The sequence below is a fragment of the Salmo salar genome, chromosome 15, assembly GCF_965601325.2.
Source record: "Salmo salar chromosome 15, fSalSal1, whole genome shotgun sequence".
In the NCBI taxonomy this organism is placed as follows: Eukaryota; Metazoa; Chordata; class Actinopteri; order Salmoniformes; family Salmonidae; genus Salmo; species Salmo salar.
Window position 1 is genome coordinate 61,133,629 of NC_138305.1, and position 22,918 is coordinate 61,156,546.

The 22,918-nt window shown below is 43.7% G+C and overlaps 1 non-coding gene across 1 annotated transcript; it reads left to right on the forward strand.

Moving 5' to 3' along the window:
* Positions 1-15,795: 15,795 nt before the first annotated feature.
* trnap-ugg (transfer RNA proline (anticodon UGG)) lies at positions 15,796-15,871 on the forward strand. The gene has a single exon. It is a non-coding gene; the product is annotated as a tRNA-Pro (tRNA).
* The last annotated feature ends 7,047 nt before the right edge of the window (positions 15,872-22,918 follow it).

Below are 22,918 nucleotides of genomic sequence, written 5' to 3' on the forward strand. Positions count from 1 at the left end.
TCATTATGGCCAAACAGGTCTATTTATGTTTCATCTGAGGATATTTCTCCAAAAAGCAGTTGCAAACCGTAGTCTGGCTTTTTTATGGCGGTTTTGGAGCAGTGGCTTTTTCCTTGCTGAGCCGCCTTTCAGTTGATGTCGATATAAGACTCGTTTTACTGTGGATATAGATACTTTGTACCTGTTTCCTTCAGCATCTTCACAAGGTCCTTTGCTGTTGTTCTGGGATTGATTTGCACTTTTCGCACCAAAGTACGTTCATCTCTAGTACGTTCATCTCCTTCCTGAGCGGTATGACGGCTGCGTGGTCCCATGGTGTTTATACTTGCGTGCTATTGTTTGTACAGATGAACGTGGTACCTTCAGGCGTTTGGAAATTGCTCCCAAGGATGAACCAGACTTTTTTCTGAGGTCTTGGCTGATTTCTTTTGATTTTCCCATGATCTCAAGCAAAGAGGCACTGAGTTTGCAGGTAGGCCTTGAAATAGATCCACAGGTACAACTCCAATTGACTCAAATGATGTCAATTAGCTTATCCAAAGCTTCTAAACCATGACATAATTTTGGGGAATATTCCAAGTTAGTGTATGTCATCTTATGACCAACTGGAATTGTGATACAGTGAATTATAAGTGAAAGAATCTGTCTGTCAACAATTCTTGGAAACATTACCTGTGTCATGCACAAAGTTGATGTCCCAACCGACTTGCCAAAACTATAGTTTGTTATTATCAAGAAATTTGTGGAGTGGTTGAAAAATGAGTTTTAATGACTCCAACCTAAGTGTATGTAAACTTCCGACTTCAACTGTATAGTCACAGTGGTTACAACATCTCCTATACACTTCCTTATAAACTCACTCACCGAATCAGCGTATACATTGATATTATTTTCTGAGGCTACCCGGAACATATCCCAGTCCGCGTGATCAAAACAACCTTGAAGCGTGGATTCCGATTAGACATGCCAGTGTTGAATAGTCCTTAGCACGGGTACATCCTGTTTGAGTTTCTGCCTTTAGGAAGGGAGGAGCAAAATGGAGTCATTTTGCCGAAGGGAGCGTGGGGGAGGGCCTTGTATGCATCGCGGAAGTTAGATTAGCAGTGATCCAGTGTTTTTCTAGCACGAGTGCTACAGTCAATATGCTGATAGAATTTAGGTAGCCTCGTTCTCAACTTTGCTTTGTTAATATCCCCAGCAATAAATGCAGCCTCAGGATTTTCGTTTTCCAGTTTGCGTAAAGTCAAGTGAATTTCCTTGATGGCCGTCGTGGTATTGGCTTGAGGGGGGATATACATGGCTGTGACAATAACCGAGGAGAATTCTCTTGGGAGATAATACGGTCGGCATTTGATTGTGAGGAATTCTAGGTCAGGTGAACAAAAGGACTTGACTTACTGTATGGTGTTACAATTACACCATGAGTCGTTAATCATGGAATTTACACCCCTGCCCTGCTTCTTCCCGGAGAGATGTTTATTCCTGTTGGCGCAACACACAAAGAATCCAGGTGGCTGTACCGACTCCGACAGCATTTCCCAAGAGAGCCATGTTTCTGTGAAACAGAGTATGTTACAATCCCTGACGTCTCTCTGGAAAGGAACCATTGCCCTAATTTCGTCTACCTTGTTATCTAGAGACTGGACATTGGCGAGTAATATACTCGGAAGCGGTGGGTGGTGTCGATGAAACATTTCGATGAAACATGGTGAAGCCCCAAAATTGCCCTCACTGGAAGCCTGTGTTTCAGACATAAGGAAGCTGCATATGTTCTACTTTTAAACTCAGATAAAACAGAGATGCTTGTTTTAGGTCCCAAGAAACAAAGAGATCTTTTGTTGAATCTGACAATTAATCTTGATGGTTGTACAGTCGTCTCAAATAAAACTGTGAAGGACCTCGGCGTTACTCTGGACCCTGATCTCTCTTTTGACGAACATATCAAGACTGTTTCAAGGACAGCTTTTTTCCATCTACGTAACATTGCAAAAATCAGAAACTTTCTGTCCAAAAATGATGCTGAAAAATGTATCCATGCTTTTGTCACTTCTAGGTTAGACTACTGCAATTCTCTACTTTCCGGCTACCCGGATAAAGCACTAAATAAACTTCAGTTAGTGCTAAACACGGCTGCTAGAATCTTGACTAGAACCATTTTTTTAATCATATTTCTCCAGTGCTAGCCTCTACACTGGCTTCCTGTTAAGGCAAGGGCTGATTTCAAGGTTTTACTGCTAACCTACAAAGCATTACATGGGCTTGCTCCTACCTATCTTTCCGATTTGGTCCTGCCGTACATACCTACACGTATGCTATGTTCACAAGACGCAGGCCTCCTAACTGTCCCTAGAATTTCTAAGCAAACAGCTGGAGGCAGGGCCTTCTCCTATAGAGCTCTATTTTTATGGAATGGTCTGCCTACCCATGTGACAGACGCAGACTCGGTCTCAACCTTTAAGTCTTTATTGTAGACTCATCTCTTCAGTAGGTCCTATGATTGAGTGTAGTCTGGCCCAGGAGTATGAAGGTGAACGGAAAGGCACTGGAGCAACGAACCGCCCTTGCTGTCTCTGCCTGGCCGGTTCCCCTCTCTCCACTGAGATTCTCTGCCTCTAACCCTATTACGGGGGCTGAGTCACTGGCTTACTGGCGCTCTTCCATGCCGTCCCTAGGTGTGTCACTTGAGTGGGTTGAGTCACTGACGTGATCTTCCTGTCTGGGTTGGTGCCCCCCCTTGGGTTGTGCCGTGGCGGAGATCTTTGTGGGCTATACTCGGCCTTGTCTCAGGATGGTAAGTTGGTGGTTGAAGGTATGCCTCTGGTGGTGTGGGGGCTGTGCTTTGGCAAAGTGGGTGGGGTTATATCCTGCCTGCTTGGCCCTGTCCGGGGGTATCGTTGGATGGGGCCACAGTGTCTCCGGACCCCTCCTGTCTTAGCCTCCAGTATTTATGCTGCAGTAGTTTACGTGTCGGGGGGACAGTCTGTTATATCTGGAGTATTTCTCCTGTCTTATCTGGTGTGCTGTGTGAATTTAAGTATGCTCTCTCTAACCCTCTCTCACTCTCTTTCTCTCTTTTTTTCTCTCTTTCTTTTTTTTCTCTCTTTCTTTCTCTCTCTCTGAGGACCTGAGCCCTAGGACCATGCCTCAGGACTACATGGCCTGATGACTCCTTGCAGTCCCCAGTCCACCTGGCCATGCTGCTGCTCCAGTTTCAACTGTTCTGCCTGCGGCTATGGAACCCTGACCTGTTCACCGGATGTGCTACCTGTCCCAGACCTGCTGTTTTCAACTCTCTAGAGACAGCAGGAGTGGTAGAGATACTCTGAATGATCGGCTATGAAAAGCCAACTGACATTTACTCCTGAGATGCTGACCTGTTGCACCCTCGACATCTACTGTGATTATTATTATTTGACCCTGCTGGTCATCTATGAACATTTGAACATCTTGGCCATGTTCTGTTATAATCTCCACCTGGCACAGCCAGAAGAGGACTGGCCACCCCTCACAGCCTGGTTCATCTCTAGGTTTCTTTCTAGGTTCTGGCCTTTCTAGGGAGTTTTTCCTTGCCACCGTGCTTCCACACCTGCATTGCTTCCTCTTTGGGGATTTAGGCTGGGTTTCTGTACAGCACTTTGAGATATCAGCTGATGTAAGAAGGGCTTTATACCAGAAGACCAGAAGACCGCTCCGTCTACCTTTTCTCCGGCGGCGTTGTTTTGGCTCAGCCTGTGGAATCATGTGTAATGTGTATGTTCAAGGCTTGCTGAAGGAATCTGAGAATCGTAAGGCAGATCAGGCTGTACTGATGGAGATTACTGCTGGGCTGCAGGGGCTGGTGGAGGGGAGCAAGGGCCCTCTGGAGGAGGGCTGGGTACAGGTCCGCACCTGGACTGGGGACGGGCACAGCAGTGTACTGGTGGGTACACACTTTACTATCAGAGAGACAGTGTGACTAGAGAGGTTAACCTATGTATAGTCATGTTTGAGTAAAGTAATTTGTGCATTACATGACAGCAAAAATATCTTGTCAGAAGTAGAGGTCGACTGATTAATCGGAATGCCCGATTAATTAGGGTTGATTTCAAGTTTTTATAAGAATCGGTAATCGGTATTTTTGGACACCGATTTGCTGATTTTTTTTTTTTTAAATATATATATTTTTTTTTTACACCTTTATTTAACTAGGCAAGTCAGTTAAGAACACATTCTTATTTTCAATGACAGCCTAGGAACGGTGGGTTAACTGCCTTGTTCAGGGGCAGAACGAAAGATTTTTACCTTGTCAGCTCGGGGATTCAATCTTGCATCCTTAGTCCAACGCTCTAACCACCTGCTTTACATTGCACTCCACGAGGAGCCTGCCTGTTACGCGAATGCAGTAAGAAGCCAAGGTAAGTTGCTAGCTAGCATTAAACTTATCTTATAAAAAACAATCAATCAATCATAATCACTATTTAACTACACATGGTTGATGATATTACTAGTTTATCTAGCCTGTCCTGCATTGCATATAATCGATGGGGTGCGCATTCGCGAAAAAGGACTGTCATTGCTCCAATGTGTAACTAACCATAAACATCAATGTCTTTCTTAAAATCAATACACAAGTATATATTTTTAAACCTGCATATTTAGCTAAAAGAAATCCAGGTTAGCAGGCAATATTAACCAGGTGAAATTGTGTCACTTCTCTTGCATTCATTGCACGCAGAGTCAGGGTATATGCAAAAGTTTGGGCCGCCTGGCTTATTGCGAACTAATTTGCCAGAATTTTACGTAATTATGACATAACATTGAAGGTTATGCAATGTAACAGGAATATTTAGACTTAGGGATGCCACCCGTTAGATAAAATATGGAACGGTTTCGTATTTCACTGAAAGAAAAAATGTTTTGTTTTCGAGATTATAGTTTCCGGATTCGACCATATTAATGACCTAAGGCTCATATTTCTGTGTGTTTATTATATTATAATTAAGTCTATGATTTGATAGAGCAGTCTGACTGAGCGCTGGTAGGCAGCAGCAGGCTCGTAAGCATTCATTCAAACAGCACTTTCATGCATTTTGCCAGCAGCTCTTTGCAATGGTTCAAGCATTGAGCTGTTTATGACTTCAAGCCTATCAACTCCCAAGATTAGGCTAGTGTAACCGATGTCAAATGGCTAGCTAGTTAGCGGGGTGTGCGCTAATAGCGTTTCAAACGTCACTCGCTCTGAGACTTGGAGTAGTTGTTCCCCTTGCCCTGCATGGGTAACGCTGCTTCGAGGGTGGCTGTTGTCAATGTGTTCCTGGTTCAAGCCCAGGTAGGAGCGAGGAGAGGGACGGAAGCTATACTGTTACACTGGCAATACTAAGGTGCCTATAAGAACATCCAATAGTCAAAAGGTATATGAAATACAAATCGTATTGACAGAAATAGTCCTATAATTCCTATAATAACTACAACCTAAAACTTCTTACCTGGGAATATTGAAGACTCATGTTAAAAGGAACCACCAGCTTTCATATGTTCTCATGTTCTGAGCAAGGCACTTAAACGTTAGCTTTCTTACATGGCACATATTGCACTTTTACTTTCTTCTCCAACACTTTGTTTTGCATTATTTAAACCAAATTGAACATGTTTCATTATTTATATGAGGCTAAATTGATTTTATTGATGTATTATATTAAGTTGCTAAGTCACCGCTGGTCCTGCTCACACTGCCCTACCCTGTGCTTTGACCTCATTCTCCCCTCTCTCTCCAGATGAAATCTTGCGTCTTGTGATGGCCGGCCGCCCAACAACCTGCCCACTTGACCCTATCCCCTCCTCTCTTCTCCAGACCATTTCCGGAGACATTCTCCCCTACCTCGCTCATCAACTCATCCTTGACCGCTGGCTACGTCCCTTCCGTCTTCAAGAGAGCGAGAGTTGCACCCGTTCTGAAAAAACCTACACTCGATCCCTCCGATGTCAACAACTACAGACCAGTATCCCTTCTTTCTTTTCTCTCCAAAACTCTTGAACGTGCCGTCCTTGGCCAGCTCTCCTGCTATCTCTCTCAGAATGACCTTCTTGATCCTAATCAGTCAGGTTTCAAGACTGGGCATTCAACTGAGACTGCTCTTCTCTGTGTCACGGAGGCTCGCCATCACGGTTGACAACTCCCTTGTGTCCTCCTCCCAGAGTGCTAAGAACCTTGGCGTGATCCTGGACAACACCCTGTCGTTCTCCACTAACATCAAGGCGGTGACCCGATCCTGTAGGTTCATGCTCTACAACATTCGCAGAGTACGACCCTGCCTCACACAGGAAGCGGCGCAGGTCCTAATCCAGGCACTTGTCATCTCCCGTCTGGATAACTGCAACTCGCTGTTGGCTGGGCTCCCTGCCTGTGCCATTAACCTCTTACATCTAGACGTTCCGCTAGCGGAACACCTGCTCCAATATCCAATGATAGGCGTGGCGCGAATTACAAATTCCTCAAAAATCTAAAAACTTCAATTTTACAAACATATGACTATTTCACAGCATTTTAAAGACAAGACTCTCCTTTATCTAACCACACTGTCCGATTTCAAAAAGGCTTTACAGCGAAAGCAAACCATTAGATTATGTCAGCAGAGTACCAAGCCAGAAATAATCAGACACCCATTTTTCAAGCTAGCATATAATGTCACAAAAACCCAGAAGACAGCTAAATGCAGCACTAACCTTTGATGATCTTCATCAGATGACACACCTAGGACATTATGTTATACAATACATGCATGTTTTGTTCAATCAAGTTCATATTTATATAAAAAAACAGCTTTTTACATTAGCATGTGACGTTCAGAACTAGCATACCCCCCGCAAACTTCCGGAGGAATTTGCTAACAATTTACTAAATTACTCACGATAAACGTTCACAAAAAGCATAACAATTATTTTAAGAATTATAGATACAGAACTCCTCTAGGCACTCGATATGTCCGATTTTAAAATAGCTTTTTGGTGAAAGCACATTTTGCAATATTCTAAGTACATAGCCCAGGCATCACGGGCTAGCTATTTAGACACCCGGCAAGTTTAGCACTCACCAATATCAGATTTACTATTATAAAAGTTTGATTACCTTTTGTTGTCTTCGTCAGAATGCACTCCCAGGACTGCCACTTCAATAACAAATGTTGGGTTGGTCCAAAATAATCCATCGTTATATCCGAATAGCGACGTTTTGTTTGTGCGTCCCAGACACTATCCGAATGGTAAAGAAGGGTCGCACGCATGGCGCAATTCGTGACAAAAAAAATCTAAATATTCCATTACCGTACTTCCAAGCATGTCAACCGCTGTTTAAAATCCATTTTTATGCCATTTTTCTCGTAAAAAAGCGATAATATTCCGACCGGGAATCTCCTTTTCGGCAAACAGAGGAAAAAATCACAAAGACGGGGGCGGCCAGGTCACGCGCCTAAGCCCACAGTCCCTTGATCGGCCACTTGAGAAAGGCGATAATGTGTTTCAGCCTGGGGCTGGGATGACGACATTCTGTTTTTTCCCGGGCTCTGAGCGCCTAAGGACGACGTAGGAAGTGTCACGTTAGAGCAGAGATCCTTTGTAAAAGATAGAGATGGCAAAGAAGTTCCAGAAATGGTCAGACAGGCCACTTCCTGTAAAGGAATCTCTCACGTTTTGACCTGCGATTTGAGTTCTGTTATACTCACAGACACCATTCAAACAGTTTTAGAAACTTTTGGGTTTTTCTATCCATATATAATAAGTATATGCATATTCTAGTTACTGGGTAGGATTAGTAACCAGATTAAAATGGGTACGTTTTTTATCCAGCCGTGAAAATACTGCCCCCTAGCCATAAGAGGTTAAACCCCTACAACTCATCCAGAACGCCGCAGCCCGTCTGGTGTTCAACCTTCCCAAGTTCTCTCACGTCACCCCGCTCCTCCGCTCTCTCCACTGGCTTCCAGTTGAAGCTCGCATCCGCTATAAGACCATGGTGCTTGCCTACGGAGCTGTGAGGGGAACGGCACCTCCATACCTTCAGGCTCTGATCAGGCCCTACACCCAAACAAGGGCACTGCGTTCATCCACCTCTGGCCTGCTGGCCCCCCTACCTCTGAGGAAGCACAGTTCCCGCTCAGCCCAGTCAAAACTGTTCGCTGCTCTGGCACCCCAATGGTGGAACAAGCTCCCTCACGACGCCAGGACAGCGGAGTCAATCACCACCTTCCGGAGACACCTGAAACCCCACCTCTTTAAGGAATACCTGGGATAGGATAAAGTAATCCTTCTAACCCCCCCCCCCCCCCCCCCCCCCTTAAAAGATTTAGATGCATTAAGGTAAAGTGGTTGTTCCACTGGATATCATAAGGTGAATGCACCAATTTGTAAGTCGCTCTGGATAAGAGCGTCTGCTAAATGACTTAAATGTAATGTAAATGTAAGTTAAAATAAGTGTTCATTCAATATTGTTGTAATTGTCATTATTACAAATAAATACAAAATAAAAATTTTTATCTGATTAATCGGTATCAGCCCTGTTTTGGTCACCCAATAATCGGTATCGGTATCGGCGTTGAAAAATCATAATCGGTCGACCTCTAGTCAAAAGGGTTATTTGGAATTATTCCTACATATTCCTAATAAATATATATCTATATTTTTTTGAGTTCTTTGCAGGAAACAAATGATAACTTAAATTTAGTTGTATTGCTATGGTCAAAGAAATACAATACAGAATGGTATCCATTTCTATGTAATTTTGTTCAACGCCAATAACCTCTGTCCCCTACAGAGCCAACAGAATGAGGTAGAAATCTTTGATAAGAACCTGGCCCACATCAGCACCTGGCTGTTCCAAACCCAGGTCCACCTAGATGAGACGGAGAGGCTGCCTGCTGTGGAGAGAGTGATGGTCAAGGTGAGAGAAGGAAAGGAGACAGTAGGAGAGAGAGAGAGAGAGAGAGAGAGAGAGAGAGAGAGAGAGAGAGAGAGAGAGAGAGAGAGAGAGAGAGAGAGAGAGAGAGAGAGAGAGAGAGAGAGAGAGAGAGAGAGAGATGGGCCATCATGCTTGAGGGGGGATATACACGGCTGTAATCCAAGGTGGTAGCCAATCAGTCTGTCCGTTTGTATGTGTGATCCTTGAGATCAGAGTTTTAAGAATTATTATGTTTTAATGACCCTGACCCTTTTTACAGAAGCAAATACTTTTAATGTGAAGTGTCACGTCCTGACCAGTAAAAGGGTTATTTGTTATTGTAGTTTGGTCAAGACATGGCAGGGGGTGTTTGTTCATAGTGTTTCGGGGTTTGTTGGGCTATGTTCTTATGTAAGAGGGGTGTTTGTTTTATGTGTTTCGTGGGTTTGTGGTTAATGTTCTATGTTAGTATATTTCTATGTTCATTCTAGTCTTTCTATTTCTATGTTTAGTTAATGGGGTTGACCTTCAATTGGAAGCAGCTGCTCCTCGTTGCTTCTAATTTAAGGTCCTATTTAAGAGGGGTGTGTTTTTATTGGATATTGTGGGTAGTTGTTCCTTGTTTAGTGTTTGTGCACCTGACAGGACTGTTTCGTTTTGTTCTTTTTTGTATACGTATTTATTTGTTTCTCCTTCTTCAAAATAAAAAGAAGATGAGTATACATATTCCCACTGCGTTTTGGTCTGATCCTTGCGACAACCGTGACAGAACTACCCACCAACAAAGGACCAAGCAGCAGGGTAAGGAGCACGATGAAGAAGGATGGACATGGGCGGAGATGAGGATGAGCATATCCAGGGCTATGGAGGAGTTAAGGGAGCCTGAGAGGCAGCCCCCCAATTTTTTTTTTTGGGGGGGGGGCACACGGGTAGTTTGGCTAGGCCAGGGTTGAGCCCTAAGCCAACTCCTCGTGCTTACCGGAGGCAGCATGGTACTCGTCAGGCCTCGTGCTATGGGGTGATGCGCATGGCGTCGAGGCCGAGCATCCACAGGCCGGTGTGCTCGGTGCTAGCGTCCCGCATTTTCCCGGGGGGAAGCGGGCACCCAGCCAATACGGGTGGTGCCAGTCCTGCGCTCGAGACCGCCAGTGCGCCTCCACGGCCCAGTGTATCCTGTTCTCGCTCCCCGCACTAGCCCTGAGGTGCGTGTCTCCAGTCTGGTGCCTCCAAAGCCAGCACCACGCACCAGGCCTCCAGTGCGTCAGCCCAGTCTAGTACGTCCTGTTCCCGCTCGTTGCACTAGCCTTGGGGCGCATGTCTCCAGTCTGGTACCTCCACTAGCAGCCCCACGCACCAGGCCTCCAGTGCGTCAGCCCATTCCAGCTCGTCCTGCTCCTGCTCCTCGCACTAGCCCTGTGGTGCGTGTCCCTAGTCTGGCGCTTCCTAAGCCAGCCCCACGCATCAGGCCTTCAGTGCGCAGTGCCTCGTCCAGAGTGTCCGGCGACAGTGCCTCAACCAGAGTGTCCGGCGACAGTGCCTCGTCCAGAGTGTCCGGCGACAGTGCCTCGTCCAGAGTGTCCGGCGACAGTGCCTCGTAGAGAGACGGCCCACAGTCCGGAACCGAGAGAGACGGCCCACAGTCCGGAACCGAGAGAGTTGCCCTACAGTCCGGAATCGGCGTAGCCAGAGTCGCTCTCCAGTCCGGAGCTCCCAGAGTCGCCCTTCAGCCCGAGGTCTCCAGCGACGCGCATCAGCCCGAGGTCTTCAGCGATGCGCCATAGCCCAGAGACTTCGGGAGGGGTAAAATTGAATAAGTATTTAGCAGGGGTGGACAGGTTAGGTTGGGGAGTAAGGCCGGAGCCTGAGCCACCTCCGTAGGAGGAGGTTGGGGAGGGGGGGTGTAGCACAAGAACCGTCGGTGACGGTGGCCACCCTCCCTTCCCTCCCTTTTGTTTTGGATATTTTTTTATTTTTTTTATATTTTTTGGGGGGGGGGGGTTTGAGGTGCATCCAGGGTCTGCACCTTTGGGGGGGGGTACTGTCACATCCTGACCAGTAAAGGGGTTATTTGTTATTGTAGTTTGGTCAGGACGTGGCAGGGGGTGTTTGTTTAGAGTGTTTCAGGGTTTGTTGGGTTATGTTCTTATGTAAGAGTGATGTTTGTTTTATGTGTTTCGGGGTTTGTGGTTAATGTTCTATGTTAGTATATTTCTATGTTCATTCTAGTCTTTCTATTTCTATGTTTAGTTATTGTGGTTGACCTTCAATTGGAAGCAGCTGCTCCACGTTGCTTCTAATTGAAGGTCCTATTTAAGAGGGGTGTGTTCTTATGGGATTTTGTGGGTAGTTGTTCCTTGTTTAGTGTTTGTGCACCTGACAGGACTGTTTTGGTCTTTTTTTGTATACGTATTTATTTGTTTCTCCTTCAAAATAAAAAGATGAGTATACATATTCCTGCTGCGTTTTGGTCTGATCCTTACGACAACTGTGACATGAAGGTGGATGCTGCATATAACAACTACACTGCTCAAAAAATAAAGGGAACACTTAAACAACACAATGTAACTCCAAGTCAATCACACTTCTGTGAAATCAAACTGTCCACTTAGGAAGCAACACTGATTGACAATAAATTTCACATGCTGTTGTGCAAATGGAATAGACAACAGGTGGAAATTATAGGAAATTAGCAAGACACCCCCAATAAAGGAGTGGTTCTGCAGGTGGGGACCACAGACCACTTCTCAGTTCCTATGCTTCCTGGCTGATGTTTTGGTCACTTTTGAATGCTGGCGGTGCTTTCACTCTAGTGGTAGCATGAGACGGAGTCTACAACCCACACAAGTGGCTCAGGTAGTGCAGCTCATCCAGGATGGCACATCAATGCGAGCTGTGGCAAGAAGGTTTGCTGTGTCTGTCAGCGTAGTGTCCAGAGCATGGAGGCGCTACCAGGAGACAGGCCAGTACATCAGCAGACGTGGAGGAGGCCGTAGGAGGGCAACAACCCAGCAGCAGGACCGCTACCTCCGCCTTTGTGCAAGGAGGAGCAGGAGGAGCACTGCCAGAGCCCTGCAAAATGACCTCCAGCAGGCCACAAATGTGCATGTGTCTGCTCAAACGGTCAGAAACAGACTCCATGAGGGTGGTATGAGGGCCCGACGTCCACAGGTGGGGGTTGTCCTTACAGCCCAACACCGTGCAGGACGTTTGGCATTTGCCAGAGAACACCAAGATTGGCAAATTCGCCACTGGCGCCCTGTGCTCTTCACAGATGAAAGCAGGTTCACACTGAGCACATGTGACAGACGTGACAGAGTCTGGAGACACCGTGGAGAACGTTCTGCTGCCTGCAACATCCTCCAGCATGACCGGTTTTGCGGTGGGTCAGTCATGTTGTGGGGTGGCATTTCTTTGGGGGCCGCACAGCCCTCCATGTGCTCGCCAGAGGTAGCCTGACTGCCATTAGGTACCGAGATGAGATCCTCAGACCCCTTGTGAGACCACATGCTGGTGCGGTTGGCCCTGGGTTCCTCCTAATGCAAGACAATGCTAGACCTCATGTGGCTGGAGTGTGTCAGCAGTTCCTGCAAGAGGAAGGCATTGATGCTATGGACTGGCCCACCCGTTCCCCAGAACTAAATCCAATTGAGCACATCTGGGACATCATGTCTCGCTCCATCCACCAACGCCACGTTGCGCCACAGACTGTCCAGGAGTTGGTGGATGCTTTAGTCCAGGTCTGGGAGGAGATCCCTCAGGAGACCATCCGCCACCTCATCAGGAGCATGCCCAGGCGTTGTAGGGAGGTCATACAGGCACGTGGAGGCCACACACACTACTGAGCCTCATTTTGACTTGTTTTGAGGACATTACATCAAAGTTGGATCAGCCTGTAGTGTGGTTTTCCACTTTAATTTTGAGTGTGACTCCAAATCCAGACCTCCATGGGTTGATAAATTGGATATCCATTGATTATTTTTGTTTGATTTTGTTGTCAGCACATTCAACTATGTAAAGAAAAAAGTATTTAATAAGATTATTTAATTCATTCAGATCTAGGATGTGTTATTTTAGTGTTCCCTTTATTTTTTGGAGCAGTAAATTATTTTTAGATCCCAGTCTCTATTTTACTTGTACAAAGATTTTGGATTGAGAAGACTTTAATTTTTTGTCTACACCTTTCTGGAGTTGGAGCTCACTGTGTCAGGAGCGTCTGTCTGCACGCAAGACCTGCTACACGAGCGCAGGTGCGCACTGAAGGCTAGGAGCGGAGAAGCGGTTATCGGATTGGAAAACCTGATACACCTTGGGCTATGGAAAAATCTAAGTTCTACACAACGTCTACTGGTCATTGCACACCTGTGCTGAAATACCTCTAAAAACCAGCATTATGTATCTGTTACTGTGTCTGCTCTTTACTCAATGCCATCCTGGATTACATAGGATAAATGATCAATGGGTGAGTGAATTATCTTCGCCTTATACCCTACAATTTGCAAACACTCCGAGACCATCATGTCAATACCACCAGGAACTTGGTCTCTCTCTGCAATAACACTTGTACCACTCTCAAATGCAACTGGACCTATACTTGATGGCATACTTCCAAAATCTTAAATTATTGAATTACCTTTTTTCTGTGTCGAAATAATCAGTTCGTTTTATTGACAAAGATGCTGGCTAAACCAAGTCCTCACGCATTACCGAGGTAAAGACAGTTTCAGGTTGGATATTTGATGGATATTCGCCTGCAGTTTTCCTTACCTCCACCAACAGTAGTTAGGGACCGTCAACATAGTGACAAATCAAATTTGTCTAGTTTCAATAGCTATTTAACAATCACTCCTAAAACTTTAGAAACTGGTTCTAGCTAACCTGATGTCATAGACACACTTTGCACACATTTTTCTTTGTCGATTTATATCTCGCACTATTTAAAATTATTTATTTACATTTTTGAATTTCATTGGTCATATCACCTACTGGACTCAAATAAGGTTCAGAATGTCCACTGACGACCCTTCTATATTGCACACCCTGTAGTTTGTCCATTTTCATCTCACACGTTTTACATGAATTTTTCTAAAGTAAAAATGTCAATAGCTCCTTGGTCATGTGACCTAGTGACTTCAAACAAGGTTCAGAATGTCCATTGACTACCCTTCTATATTGCTATACAACTCTCCTTCAGTGGCCTCCAACTGCTCTTAAATGCAAGTAAAACTAAATGCATGCTCTTCAACCAATCGCAGCTCGCACCTGCCCACCCGCCTAGCATCACTACTCTGGACGGTTCTGACTTAGAATATGTGGACATCTACAAATACCTAGGTGTCTGGTTAGACTGTAAACTCTCCTTCCAGACTCACATTAAGCATCTCCAATCCAAAATTAAATCTGGAATCGGCTTCCTATTTCACAACAAAGCATCCTTCACTCATGCTGCCAAACATACCATCGTAAAACTGACTATTCTACCGATCCTTGACTTCGGCGATGTCATTTACAAAATAGCCTCCAACAGTCTACTCAACAAATTGGATGTTGTCTATCACATTGCCATCCGTTTTGTCACCAAAGCCCCATATACTACCCACCACTGCGACCTGTATGCTCTCGTTGGCTGGCCCTCGCTTCATACTCGTCGCCAAACCCACTGGCTCCAGGTCATCTATAAGTCTCTGCTAGGTAAAGCCCCGCCTTATCTCAGGTCACTGGTCACCATAGCAGCACCCACCCATAGCACGTGCTCCAGCAGGCATATTTCACTGGTCACCCCCAAAGCCAATTCCTTCTTTGGCCGCCTTTCCTTCCAGTTCTCTGCTGCCAATGACTGGAACGAATTGCAAAAATCACTGAAGCTGGAGACTCATATCATATCTCCCCAGCTATCAGAGCAGCTTACAGATCATTGCACCTGTACATAGGCCATCTATAAATAGCCCATCCAACTACCTCATCCCCATATTGTTATTTTATTTATATATATAAAAAAAAATGCTCCTTTGCACCCCAGTATCTCTACTTGCAAAATCATCTTCTGCACATCTATCACTCCAGTGTTTATTTGCGAAATTGTAATTGTTTCCCCACTAAGGCCTATTTATTGCCTTACCTTCCTAATATTACTTCATTTGCACACACTGTATATAGACTTTTCTATTGTGTTATTGACTGTACGTTTGTTTATTGCATGTGTTGTTGTTTGTGTCACACTGCTTTGCTTTATCTTAGGCCAGGTCACGGTTGTAAATGAGAACTTGTTGTCAACTGGCTTACCTGGTTAAATAAAGGTGATATATATATATATATATATAATTATATATATATATATATTTTTAAATACAATATGTGGGAATGTCTTATGTCCATCCTACATGTAGTGTTGGTACATGGAATATTCCTCAACTGCATATATCATAAATTGCTATTGCAAATAGAAGTATTATGTTCAACAACTGACATTTTCAGATATTATTTTGACAAACACACTGGTGCTTAGAATTCATTCTCTATTGTCATAGATTTGGTGGGCACTGTCATCTGTGATCTTTGTGATATGACTTTCTTTAAGCACGTACTGATGAAACTGTCACTTAATATTATTTTCTTAAAGTCTACATTTATTAAAGCTCTACATTTATTCACTCTGTGATAGGGTATGATCCTATATGCTACTTTGCTATTGTCCTGTAAAGGGTAGCCTAGGGGTTAGAGCATTGGGCTAGTAACTGAAAGGTTGCAAGTTTGAATCCCTGAGCCGACAAGGTACAAATCTGTCGTTCTGCCCCTGAACAAGGCAGTTAACCCACTGTTCCTAGGCCATCATTGAAAGAATTTGTACTTAACTGACTTGCCTAGTTAAATAAAGGTAAAAATAATGTATGGCCTTCCCTGTAGCTCAGTTGGTAGAGCATGGTGTTTGGAACGCCAGGGTTGTGGGTTCAATTCCCACGGGGGGCCAGCACAGAGAAAAAAAAGAAAATGTATGAAATGTATGCATTCACTACTGTAAGTCGCTCTGGATAAGAGTGTCTGCTAAATGACTAAAATGTAAATGTATAATTTAGGCTGTGTGTAGAATGGGGCATAAAGGATATTACATCTACTACTAAATTACTACTAGATTATAGTGATAAGGAAAACAGTATACAAATTTGGCCTGTGTATTAATTTGCCGATAACTAATCAGAATTCCATTATGTTTACATAAAAAATAGAGTACTTCAAAATGAGAAGATCTGCCATGGAAAAGATGACTGGGTGGACATAAAGTGGAAAGGAGGGGTAATAACACATACCATGCAGCAGGACATGAAAATGAACAAACTAAAGGGTGTGCAATATATACTGCTCAAAAAAATAAAGGGAACACTTAAACAACACATCCTAGATCTGAATGAAAGAAATAATCTTATTAAATACTTTTTTCTTTACATAGTTGAATGTGCTGACAACAAAATCACACAAAAATAATCAATGGAAATCCAATTTATCAACCCATGGAGGTCTGGATTACGAGTCACATTCAAAATTAAAGTGGAAAACCACACTACAGACTGATCCAACTTTGATGTAATGTCCTTAAAACAAGTCAAAATGAGGCTCAGTAGTGTGTGTGGCCTCCACGTGCCTGTATGACCTCCCTACAACGCCTGGGCATGCTCCTGATGAGGTGGTGGATGGTCTCCTGAGGGATCTCCTCCCAGACCTGGACTAAAGCATCTGCCAACTCCTGGACAGTCTGTGGTGCAACGTGGCATTGGTGGATGGAGCGAGACATGATGTCCCAGATGTGCTCAATTGGATTCAGGTCTGGGGAACGGGCGGGCCAGTCCATAGCATCAATGCCTTCCTCTTGCAGGAACTGCTGACACACTCCAGCCACATGAGGTCTAGCATTGTCTTGCATCAGGAGGAACCCAGGGCCAACCGCACCAGCATATGGTCTCACAAGGGGTCTGAGGATCTCATCTCGGTACCTAATGGCAGTCAGGCTACCTCTGGCGAGCACATGGAGGGCTGTGCGGCCCCCCAAAGAAATGCCACCCCACACCATGACTGACCCACCGCCAAACCGGTCATGCTGGAGGATGTTGCAGGCAGCAGAACGTTCTCCACGGCGTCTCCAGACTCTGTCACGTCTGTCACATGTGCTCAGTGTGAACCTGCTTTCATCTGTGAAGAGCACAGGGCGCCAGTGGCGAATTTGCCAATCTTGGTGTTCTCTGGCAAATGCCAAACGTCCTGCACGGTGTTGGGCTGTAAGCTCAACCCCCACCTGTGGACGTCGGGCCCTCATACCACCCTCATGGAGTCTGTTTCTGACCGTTTGAGCAGACACATGCACATTTGTGGCCTGCTGGAGGTCATTTTGCACGGCTCTGGCAGTGCTTCTCCTGCTCCTCCTTGCACAAAGGTGGAGGTAGCGGTCCTGCTGCTGGGTTGTTGCCCTCCTACGGCCTCCACCACGTCTCCTGATGTACTGGCCTGTCTCCTGGTAGCGCCTCCATGCTCTGGACACTACGCTGACAGACACAGCAAACCTTCTTGCCACAGCTCGCATTGATGTGCCATCCTGGATGAGCTGTACTACCTGAGCCACTTGTGTGGGTTGTAGACTCCGTCTCATGCTACCACTAGAGTGAAAGCACCGCCAGCATTCAAAAGTGACCAAAACATCAGCCAGGAAGCATAGGAACTGAGAAGTGGTCTGTGGTCCCCACCTGCAGAACCACTCCTTTATTGGGGGTGTCTTGCTAATTGCTCATAATTTCCACCTGTTGTCTATTCCATTTGCACAACAGCATGTGAAATTTATTGTCAATCAGTGTTGCTTCCTAAGTGGACAGTTTGATTTCACAGAAGTGTGATTGACTTGGAGTTACATTGTGTTGTTTAAGTGTTCCCTTTATTTTTTTGAGCAGTGTAGAATGGTCGTCAGTGGAAATAATGAACCTTGTTTGAAGTCATTAGGTCACATGACCAATGAGCTATTTGAAATCTTACATTTTTAAAAATACATGTAAAATCTTGTGATATGAAATTGGACAAACTAAAGGGTGTGCAATATAGAAGGGTAGTCAGTGGACATTCTGAACCTTGTTTGAGTCAAGTAGGTCACATGAGCAAGGAGCTATTGAAATTTGAATGTAAAAAAAGTTTGTACTTTGTTTATGCTTCCTAACTAATTCAACTAGGAATACAAGATGCTGCTCACATTTCCACATGGTTATTGGCTTTGGAAAGTGAACTAATGTCCAAATTGTGAAAATTAGACCTGTGCAATGTTGTGCACAATTCTTCCAATATCATGACACTTATTTGGAGTCTGTGGCTCAAGTGGTTTGAAAGCTATTGAGGTTTGAAAGTGCGAATATCCAACTTGAAACTGTCTTTTTACATTTACGTCATTTAGCAGACGCTCTTATCCAGAGCGACTTACAAATTGGTGCATTATGATATCCAGTGGAACAACCACTTTACAATAGTACATCTCTCTATTTTTTTTGGGGGGGGGGGGGGGGGGGGGGGCTATATCCTATCCCAGGTATTCCTTAAAGAGTTGGGGTTTCAGGTGTCTATGGAAGGTGGTCTTTACCTCGGTTCACGCATTGGGCAACTGAGATATATTGTTATGCTTTTATTGTTGATCTCTGGTAATGTGTGACCAAACCCTGGGCCGGTAGATACCATGCAATCTCTACCGACTCCCTATGATTTTAAAAACAGAGCAGGTTTTGGTGTCTTGCATGTTAATGTCAGAAGTCTATTTCCAAAAATAGACATGATTAGAATATGGGCCAAAACGACAAATGCAGACGTAACGTTTTTTTCAGAAACTTGGCTAAAGAAATCTGTGTCAAATAACTCGATTTCTATTGATGGTACACCGTTTTTAGAACAGATGAGTAAAGGAGGAGGGTTTGCAATTTATGTTAAATCCGAATTTAACACCTCTGAAAATCTCTCGATTATCAAAGCCAAACATTTTGAATTGCTTGCGGTTAAAGTGAGCATATATAAGGACTCCCGCATCACTGTAGTCGGCTGCTACAGACCGCCCTCGGTTTAAGAGATGCACTTAACTCTCTTTCTGATGTCCTGCCCAAGCTAAATGACTCCGAATTCATTATTTTAGGAGATTTGAACTGGGACATGTTTACATCTGTATAAGACTATTTTAAAGAACTGTGTGACTCTCTGAATCTCGCTCAATTAATTAATGTGACTACAAGACCGAATCCCAGAGCACCTAACAAATCAACGCTATTGGACATTATGCTAACAAATACCCCTCACAAATACACATCGACTGGGATATTCTGTAATGATGTCAGTGATCCCTGTGCAATTGCTTGTGTTTTAAATACAAAAATGACCAAAGCCAAACCCCGTTATATTTTTGTAAGACATTTTAGACAGTTTGATGAGCATCCGTTCATGATCTGTACCATAATATTGAGAGATTAAGTCTGATTCCCGATGTTGACACTGCCTGGAACTATTTTTTATTTGTGATAAGCATGCCCCTGTGAAGAAATGTAGAATCAGTGGAAGGGACAATCCCTGGTTTTCAGATAACTTGGCAGAATTAATTAGAAAAAGACATGTATATTGGGCTCTAGCTAGACATACAAATGCTCCTGTTGACTGGGCCTCTTTCAGAGCGCTAAGAAACAAATTCACAGTATTGACCAGGAAGTCCAAATCAGGTTACTATTTAAATGCAGTCACAGAGAACCTAAACAACCCTACCAAGTTCTGGAAGCTAATCAAATCAGTGCCAGGTTCTAATGTATCCTCTGGCCTTCCTGACCATTTAATGATGGATTCTAATTAAGTGAAAGATAAAGCCGATACTGTAGGTGTTTTTAACAAGCACTTCATATCTGCTGGTTCAGTTTTTGATAATGGTGGGGCCCAGGCCTCTAAAGTAAGCTCTGTTACAGTCAACTATGATATAGACTCTCATGTGAACCATTTTAACTTTGAGCCTGTTTTTTATACTGAGGTCTATAAAGCACTAAAGGCAATAGACACTGAAAAGTCTGCAGGTCGAGACAACTTGGACCACATTTTCAACTTGAGTCTCTTTACCAATTCCATACGCAGCATTTAGAAATCTGCTGAAGGGTGGAGATCCCTCAGACGCTAATAACTATCGTCCTATCTCCAAACTCCCTATCCTGGCCAAAGTCTATGAATCCCTAGTGAACATCACAATTATAAAAATTCTTAATTGAAAATAACATACTGAGCAGGGTTCAGACTGGCTTTAGATCGGGGCACAGCACCACAACTGCAGCTATGGCAGTGGCAAATTACATCATTAATGCACTTGATAAAAAGCAACACTGTGCTGCTCTTTTTGTGGATTTATCAAAGGCCTTTGAATCAGTTGACCATGTTGCTAGCTAAACTCAGAAACATTTGTCTCAGTGAAGGGGCCAATTGGTTTAGGTACTATCTTTCTGTCAGAACACAATGTGCATATGCTGACAATCACAAGTCTAGCTTTCTTGAGATTAATAGATGTGTGCCCCAGGGTTCCATTTGAGCACCTGTGTTGTTCTCACTTTTTATTAATGATTTGGGAAATGGGATGCAAAGTTACATCTATATGCACATGATACAGTCATATATTCATGTGCTTCTTCTCTGGTTCAGGCTGTTGGAGAGCTCCAGACTGCTTTTCAGTCACTGCAGATCTCCCTTTATGGTCTCAAACTGGTCTTGAATATACAAAAAAACTAAATTCATGACCTTTACCAGAGCTAGAACTCTGCCAAAGAATGTTAGCATTGTCACATCTGGTGGCTTATCCATTGAAAAAGTGTCATCCTACAAATACCTAGGTATTTGTTTGGATGACAAGTTGTCCTTTAAAGTTCATGTGGATAATCTTGTGACAAAGCTTACATTGAAATTGGGTTTTTATTTTAGTAATAAGGCTTGCTTCCAGCATTTGGCTAGAAAGAAGCTTGTTCAGGCCACTTTTCTCTCTGTAATTGATTATGGTGACTTGCTGTATATGCATGCAATCTCTTCCATCTTACAGAGACTGGACTCTGTTTATCATGCATCCTTGCGCTTTATTACAAATGCCAAGTCACTCACCCACCATTGCACATTGTACCAAATGGTAGGTTGGACCTCACTTTATATGCGCAGAAAGATACATTTGTATGTGTTCATCTACAAAGCCCTTTTGAGTAAACTCCCTCTTTACTTATGTAGTCTGGTCTCCTTCACCACCAGCAGTTACCATACCCGGTCTGCTAGATGGTTGCTACTTAAAGTCCCCAGGACATTCACAGTACTAGGCAAGACTGCCTTCTCGTCTTGTGCACCAGACGCATGGAATAGTCTACAATCCATGCTTCATCTATATATGTTAGTGCCACTGAATTAATAAAAAATATTGATGGGAGACTCTGTTACAGAGGAGTGTAAATGCTTTTTTTAAGGCTGGATCATGTTGTATTGTTGTATGTTTTAATTATGTAATGTATTCATTGTTGCCGCCTTCTTGGCCAGGTCTTCCTTGAAAAACAGACTCTGGGTCTCAATGGGCTTTTCCTGGTTAAATAAATAAAAAGCATAAGGAGTGACAAATTCCAGAATGGAACTGAAGGCCCACAATTGTCAGTATGACATTTGTTCAATATTGGTTTATTACAATTTAATTTGACTCTATTAGCAGAGTTTGAGAATATTAGCCTGTGTGGTAAAATAATAGTTTGAGTACTAGCTATTGATGAACCTGTTAATGTATTAATTGTTTGATCGATGTGTTATGTGAAGACCCTGCTAGAGGAGCTGGATGACATCAGTCTGAGTGTGGACAGTGTGAGAGACCAGGCCACCCTGATGACCAGTAGAGGTCCTGCCTGCAGAGATGTAGTGGAACCCAAACTGGCCAAACTCAACCTAAATTTCCACATGGTCTCCCAGTGCATCAAAGCTGCCATGGTACAACTACTCTCACATCACTGTTTCAGTGTGTTACAATTACAACTGTTCAGAGCTTTGTCATTCAATCCGTCGACACGCACAGAGGTGTAATTCTGTCACTCTTTTGTTTCTGGTACCCAGATGTGCTGTAGGTTCCCTTCTTTGCGAGGCATTGGAAACCTCCCTGGTCTTTGTGTTTGAATATGTATTTGAAATTCACTGCTCCACTGATGGACCTTACAGATAATTGTATATGTGGGTTACAGAGATGAGGTAGTCATTCAAAAATAATGTTAAACACTATTATTGCACACAGAGTGAATCCATGCAATTTATTATGTGACTTGTTACATTTTTACTGCTGAAATTATTTAGTCTTTACATAAAAAAGGTGTTGAATACTTATTGATTCAAGGCATTTCAGCTTTTGATTTTTAATTCATTTGCTAAACTTTCTAAAAATATAATTCCACTTTGACATTATGATTTAATCAATTTTAAATTCAACAAAATGTGGAACAAGTCTAGGGGTGTGAATACTTTCTGAGGGCACTGTATATCTTAACACAGTAAAAATACAATTATCGCATTGACAAGAGTACATTGTACAGATTGAGAGAGGGATAGTAACATTAACAAGCTTTTTAATATGAATACATTGAAGTGCATTGCTCCATTTCAGATGTAAATGTATTCCCGTCTCATAGCACAGTAGAGCTCTGTTTAAGATCTGGAGGACATTTGGCCTTGGCTATATTATCCTGGTAATCTGTTTGTGTGTGTCTATATCCCTCTCTCATCTCTACAGGAGATGAGGATGCTGAGAGTGAGACAGGTGGAGATCTCCATGGACTCTTCTTCTTTATACAGCTTCACAGAGACACAAAGACAGGACCTGACTGGAGAAGTCAGAGACGTTCTTTCATTATCATTACACGTAGGCTTACGGTTTTTACTAGCTAGCTAGCTTGGCAGCTAAGGCTAAACTGTAACAGCTGTGAATAATTTTTTTCACTATCTGTCTTTATTTTAATTACCTTGTTTTGTTGTGAC